Raw genomic sequence first — 7469 nt, forward strand, 5'->3', positions numbered from 1 at the left:
AAGCATGTTCTTACCTCAGCCATGAAGTGAGCAAGCCACATGTACCAAGGGTTGAAATAAAAAATATGTACAGAGTATTAAACAAATACCAAGGGGAACAATTAACTTGATTACAAGGTCAAAATCAGCAACAAGTTCTACAATCCAGTGCTGATATCAGATATGAGCTTCAAGGACAAATTTCTTTTCAAAGGCTTATTCCAGTTTTGTGAGGCTAGCATGAGGTGTATGCACTTGCCCAGGGCAAATTTATACTTCTGAATTAACCCATGCAGCAAATACTATGCATCTGTTTTTTGCTCATTTAGAAGCATTTATGGTGGACGACGGAGGGGACTGACTCCTGGTACTCTCCTGCTTGCCAATCCACATCTGCTGGAAGGTGGACAGTGAAGCCATGATGGAGCCGCTGATCCCCACCAAGTACTTGCCCTCTGGGAGTGCAATGATCTTGATCTTTATGATGCTGGTTGCCAGGGCAATTATCTCCTTCTGCATACTGTGGGAGATATCCAGCTATATGGTGGTGCCACTGAACAGTACCATGTTGGCATACAGGTCTTTGCAGATGTACACATCACACTTCATGATAGAGTCGAAGGTGGTCTCCTGGATGCCACAAGATTCCATGCCCAGGAAGGAGGGCTGGAACAGCATCTCCAGACACTGGAACTGCTCGTTGCTGATGGTGATGACCTGGCCATTGGGCAGCTTGTAGCTCTCCAGGGAGGAGGAGGATGTGGCAGTGGCCATCTCCTGCTCAAAATCCAGTGCGACTTAGCACAGCTTCTCCTTGATGTTGCACATGATCTCCTGCTAGGCAGTGGTGGTGAAGTGGTGGCCACCCTCGGTGAGGATCTTTAAGTGGTAGTCGGTCAGGTCCTGGCCAGCCAGGTCCAGAGGCAGGATTGCGTTGGGGATGGTGTAGTTCTTTTAGATGGGCACCATGTGAGTGACCCCGTCTCCAGACTCCATGACAATGCCAGTGGTTTGCCCAGAGGTGTAGAGGGACAGCATGGCTAGGGTGTTGAAGGTCTCAAACATGATCTGAGTCATCTTCTCTCTGCTGGTCTTGAGGTTCAGAACCTCAGCAGCACCGGGTGCTTCTCCGGGTCCACATGCAGCTCGTTGCAGAAGGTGTGGTGCCGGATCTTCTCCATGTCATCCCAGTTAGTGATGATGGCTTGCTGGATGGGGTACTTCAGGGTCAGGATGTCGTGCTTGCTCTGGACTTTGTCGTCCACATAGGAGTCCTTCTGGCCCATGCCCACCATCACACTCTCGTGCCGGGGCCACCAGACGATGGAAGGGAACATGCTCGGGGGACATTGTCTCCAGCAAAGCCAACTTTACACACGCCAGAGCCATTGTCAATGAGGAGTGCGGCAATCTCTTCTTGCATTGCCACCCGCAGCAGAGCGTGGCTGCACAGTGGCAGGGGGACATGGTCCGTGGGGTGGCGGCAGTGAGTCATATTCTACATTTTATCAACAGAAACAATATAAGATCCTCTTAAGAAGGAGGATCTCATTCTGCTTGGTTGTGCCAGTACCTTGTCGTCTGGTGTGGAAGGTCTCTATCTTCTATGGGTATCCTCAGACATGTTGACATTGCTCAGAGTCTCTGGATCTAGTGCCCTACTAACTGCTCTAGAACTCTTGTGTCTGTCATAACATTAGCTATAAGCTAAAGATGGGGGATGGGAGGGACAAGGGTTAGACTTTTTTTTTTTTCATTGTACTTTAGGTTCTGGGGTACATGTGCAGATTATGCAGGATTGTTGCATAGGTACATACATGGCAGGGTGGTTTGCTGCCTTCATCCCCCCATCTCCTATATCTGATATTTCTCCCCGTGTTATCCCTCCCCACTATCCCCACCCCCCTCTGTGCCTCTCCTAGTCCCCCCACAACTGACCGCAGTGTGTGATGCTCCTCTCCCTGTGTCCACATGTTCTAATTGTTCAACACCCGCCTATGAGTGAGAACATGTGGTGTTTGATTTTCTGTTCTTGTGTCAGTTTACTGAGAATTATGGTTTCCAGATTCATCCATGTCCCTATGAAGGACATGAACTCATCTTTTTTCATGGCTATGTAGTATTCCATGATGCATATGTGCCACATTTTCTTAATCCAGTCTATTGTTGATGGACATTTGGGTTGGTTCCAGGTCTTTGCTATTGTAAACAGTGCCACAATGAACATATATGTGCATGTGTCTTTCTAATAGAACAATTTATAATTCTTTGGGTATATACCCAGTAATGGGATTGCTGGGTCAAATGGAATTTCTCTTTCTAGGTCCTTGGGTAATCACCACACTGTCTTTCACAATGGTTGCACTAATTTGCATTCCCACCAACAGTGTAAAAGTGTTCCCATTTTTCCACATCCTCTCCAGCATCTGCTGTCTCCAGATTTTTTAACGATCTCCATTCTAACTGGCATGAGATGGTATGTCAATGTAGTTTTGATTTGCATTTCTCTAATGAGTAGTGATGATGAACATTTTTTCATACGTTTATTGGCCTCATGTATGTCTTCTTTTGAAAAGTGTCTGTTCACATCATTTGCCCACTTTTGAATGGGCTTGTTTTTTTCCTGTAAATCTGTTTCAGTTCTTTGTAGATTCTGGATATAAGCCCTTTGTCAGATGGGTAGACTGCAAAAATTTTTTCCCATTTTGTTGGTTAGGGCTAGACTTTTTAGCTGCTCCTGTGGTTTACCAAAACGATTGTGCAGAAAATTGCCATCTTTTCCCTTCCTGCTCTTTGTCCCTCTTACCTCTGGGCTTAGAGCTTCTGTGGAAGGCCCCTGGCCTTTAACATATGATATTGGCTGTGGTACCTTCACACTTGTCTACCTGTGTTGATCAAAGATTCCTCCAAAATTTGATCCATCAATGGAATGTTTCTTTCTTAAATTTAGATTCAAGGGGGGTACATGTGCATGTTTTCTACAAGGATATATGTGGTAATTGGCTTCTAGTGTACCCATTACCCAAATATTGAACATTTTATCCAATAGGTAATCTTTCATTCCCCATTTTCCTCCCTCCCCCCACCTTTCGGTGTTCCTAGTGTCTATTATTTCATTTTTATGTACATGTATACTCATTGTTTATTTCCCACATATAAGTGAGGACACACAGTATTTGATTTTCTGCTTCTGAACTAGTTCACTTAGGATAATGACTACCAGCTCCATCTATGTTGCAGCAAAATACTGATTTCATTCTTTTTATGGCTACATAAACAAAGGATCTCTTTTCTGTCATTCCTAAATTTGTATCCAAATGGCAAGCAGGCATGGGCAGTCGATGTGCTATTTTGACCCAAGCTATTCCTTCTTAGCAGGATCTTACACTGTTTCCATTGATGAAAAGTATAAAATTCTACATGAAGCATTGTCTGGGACTATATGTTTGTATGATACTTGCAATTTTAGAGAGTACTGTTTGATTTTTAGTTCCCTTATAGCAGAGCCTTGGACAAGGAGTTATGAGCAGATAATTTATGTGCAAGGTAATCCCAGGAATCAGGAATGAGGGAGAGGGGAGAATGAAATAGGAAAAGTAAAAATTTGACAAATGGGCACATTATCTAGATTATCACTGTACGCAGCTGAGGTTAAGTTTCACTGATATTTCAAGAGAAATGTATAAAATAATTCCCAAGTTGCTTATCTGAATCGGGGAGGCATGCATATTTGCCCAATGACTCCAGTCTCCTGTTGGTTGAGCGATTTCCCTCATGACTTTAACCCAACTCTTACGTTTGTGTTCCAGCTAGCTGAGTAGGCTTCCGTGGTGTATGAGAAGAAATGATACCTGCAAAGAAATGATGATGAGGCTCATGGGTGAGAAAAAATATACTGTGCATGCATGAGGTGGGGCATCATCAGCATGAAGTTATCCAGATTGAAATAAAACTATCCATCGCACCTGCTACTGAAATGAGAATTCAACCAAAGAGACTGATAGCAGTCCTACAGACACCTGAAAAAAGTATATGGTGATCTTAGCAAAGTGCTCTGTGCCAAATAAACTATAGAATACACTTGGAATGGTCATTGCCATTCCACAATTCCTATAAGTCCTGTGCTGAATTTGATTGGGATTTAAATGTGACTCTCTAATAACATACACTTGATACCATTTCAACCTCTGCAGCAAGAGTAGGGTTTGCTATATCTCAAAACATATGAATATGATCTGAATCATGTTAGAACTCTCTACATATGACGTCCCTCAGAAGCTATGATATGTAACTATATAGTATCATTATTTATAAAAGAATGGTAAACATATGGCATGCATTCCCCACAGTCTTGCTTTCCAGGGAATAGAATGTCGAACCACTCGGTTGGGGTATACTTCACCCGTGGAGTCCAAGAAGAGACCTCAGAATGCTTCTTGACACTGCTCCAAGTTGGTGTTTGAGTTACAGTCTATTGTCAATTTAGTATAATATCACTTCTTATTTTATTATAATAATCAAATTTACTCAACCCCGAGTGCGTCATCAAAAACTCCACAAGCACTAGAACGTCAATAAATTGCCAAAATTCATATGTTGACAGCAGTGTTTGGTAATAAAACTAAGATGACCCTTACCATACATTAGACCTGTTTACAAACCTTGGGTGTCGCAACAAAACAAAGACGAATAATGCTAGTAAATCTAGTGTTTACACTAATGCCACAAGTTCATAAGATTGAAATAGAGCTTGAGAGCCCAAATTGTAGTACAGACAATCCTCACTTTACACAGTTCGTTGGAACTGTATCCTCACTTTGCACAGTTCTATGGTCACTGAGATTTAATCTTCATTAACAGCAAACCATGCAAAGAAAAGGCATAATTGTGATGTGTGTGCACTTCAGTTAACGGGGTACTGGGCAGAGGAAGGACTTCCTGTGTATAATTTAATTCACAAATAGTCAGAGTTACAGCATAATAATCTGGCTCCGTGTCTTCTATGCTTTCAGCTTCGATATCTTGCAGCGCATGAAATTTAGGATCAGATTTACTGACTGGTGTACTCTGTAATAGGTCTGCCATCCATTTATTTAAGCATAGGTTCTCTTCAAATTGCTGGGGAGAGGACATATTCTACTGTCTGCAAAAGCACTTGAATTATTTGTACCAACTGTTATTTTCATCTTTTTAAAAATAAGGTCCCATTTTTATTGCCAGAATATCTTGGTTCAAAGCATTAGCAAAAACGGGGAAAATAAAAGCATGCCTTGAACAGCAGTCCAGTATAGGGGCAGCAGCTTTTTTGGTCTAGCACCATCCTAAAGTGTACAGCATTCGAACAGCAAATCTTAAACAAAAACAAAATGAATATCATTCACTGATCTTTAAAGACATTAATTTAATATTTCTGTAGTTAATGATAGGTATATTTTATAACAGAAGCTGCAGTTTAAAAAACTTTAAGCTTTGCAAGTAAGCTTGCAGACTTGTGGAGTTAGAACAAAAGGAGCAGTTATTTTTGAGTATGTTTACCAAAATGTTGCTATTGAGTTTCAGTTTCTGCTCCTGTCTATTGTCTGTGGCATTGCTAATTGCCATTTTTACTTGCCAGTACCATTCTCTCAGCTTTCAAAAATGTTCAGTCCCCCAAATATGATGCCTACAAGTACAACCCATTCTGTTGTAAATATAAAAGTATCAGTGATTTTAGAACTGGAAGAATCCATTTAAAAAATCAACCAGTCCAGTTTTCTCATTTAAAATATGAGGTAGCTGATGCTTAAGATTTGAAATGATGTGGCAGTGTTTCACAGCTTTAGAAGTAAAATCCGTCTTTCAGATCTTTTATTCTGAAGTGTAACATTAAAATAGCATCGCCAGAATATAGATAATTCCTGGGAGAAAACATGGAAAATTAAAAGACTTGCTTTCACAGGCAGATTTCTGGGTAATTTCCTCCATCTTTATTTCTTTTATTGTTATTACAATATGTTGTTACAATGAATAAAAATTTCAGGAAAAATAGAATAGAAGCAAATTGCAAACAATTAGATTTACCAGTTTGTCATGAAAAATAACATATTTAACATATGTTTCTTCAGATAAAGCAGCCTGGAGGAAAAACACATTTGAAGGAACAGCAACAAAGAGGTATTTTTCTGACTCAGGCCTTGCCCACAGGATTGCAAAAAATTTAACCTCCTTTAAATTCTTCCCAGCTAGTTCAGAAAGTCATTTTCTGGAGCTGTTCATGCAAGTACATATTCTCATTCCTTAGCTTCCATCATAAGCCTATCAATTCTTACTGTCTGTGCTCTGTCATTTCTCCTCTAGGTCAAGTACTGAAACACCCCAGGCCTTCTATCACGAGAGAAATTTGAGAATCTGAAAGCCCTGATGGAGATAGTGCCATGCATCCTGGATGGCTGTGTCCTGCTTATTCTCTGCTAATGTGGGCACCCTTAGCAAAGGGTCACGTCAAGGAGTTATTTGCTCCATAGCAGAGTACACCTTTCTGATATTTACCTGAGGGATAAAGTCCCAAGTCCTGATGGTGGGAAGATCTTATCCCATGTAAATCAGATAGAGCATGCTTTCAGAGGAACACAGACTTAAGGTGGGGTAGATTTGCTCGTAAGCCATTTGGAGGTCAGCTGACCTTATTTCCTGTTGTCAGTGAGATCAAAGTGGACACAAAGCATCCATCTTCCCCTCCACTTGAGGGACAAGAGCCCACATTTGATTCTTTTGGAGCCATAGGCTCAGGAAAGCAATGCACTGCCACCTGAAGAAAGAGAGTTTGCAAATCCTTGGGAAGGCCATCAGGAATCCTTTTGCAATAGGTCTAATGATGTTTTTGAGGGACGTGGGGTCACCAGACTGAGAGAGACCTTGAGTTTGGAGTGGAAATGGAGGAAGATGAGAGGAATGGAAGGCAGAGGACATTGAGAGTGAGAGGGTACTCTCCTGAAGCACTCCCTGAAGATTTACACTGTGAGACATTTCCTCTCCTAGGAGGAAATAATTTGGTGAGGTCCCTAGTTCTTGTCTTCCAATCTGGCACAACTTCTGGTGTCTTTCCTGGCTCTTTAATAAAATAGCAGCTTCATTTTCATCTGACTCGTATGTGTCTATGCTGCAGAAAACGGCAGTTTTCCATACTTGGGAAGCACTCAACACCTACTTCCTGATTGCCCAGGTAGTCGAAAGAGGCCCCTCTCTTGTGCTCAATGGAAGAAGGAGGTAACTTGACTCTTTGACTCCTTCACAACACAGCTTCCCTGGCCTTTGCCCCACACCAATCCCAGGGACAAGGTCACACGGCGCTACTCCAGGAGGGCCATTCAGATCAGACGCCACATGGAAGGTATCCCCTGTCAGCATGAAATGTGGATTCATTTGTATTGCTCTGTGGAGAGTACTATTAACTTAGTGGTTTAAAACATTGAGAATGTGTTATCTTACAGTTCTGGAGGTCTGACGCCTGA

At 41.9% G+C, this 7469-nt stretch overlaps 1 pseudogene; it reads right to left on the bottom strand.

The window, feature by feature from the left end:
• Nucleotides 1–304: 304 nt before the first annotated feature.
• On the bottom strand, nt 305–1402 carry LOC116552353 (annotated as a pseudogene).
• Between the last annotated feature and the right edge of the window lie 6067 nt (nt 1403–7469).

The sequence above is a fragment of the Sapajus apella genome, unplaced genomic scaffold, assembly GCF_009761245.1.
Source record: "Sapajus apella isolate SASKATOON/1434 unplaced genomic scaffold, GSC_monkey_1.0 scaffold11, whole genome shotgun sequence".
NCBI lineage: Eukaryota > Metazoa > Chordata > Mammalia > Primates > Cebidae > Sapajus > Sapajus apella.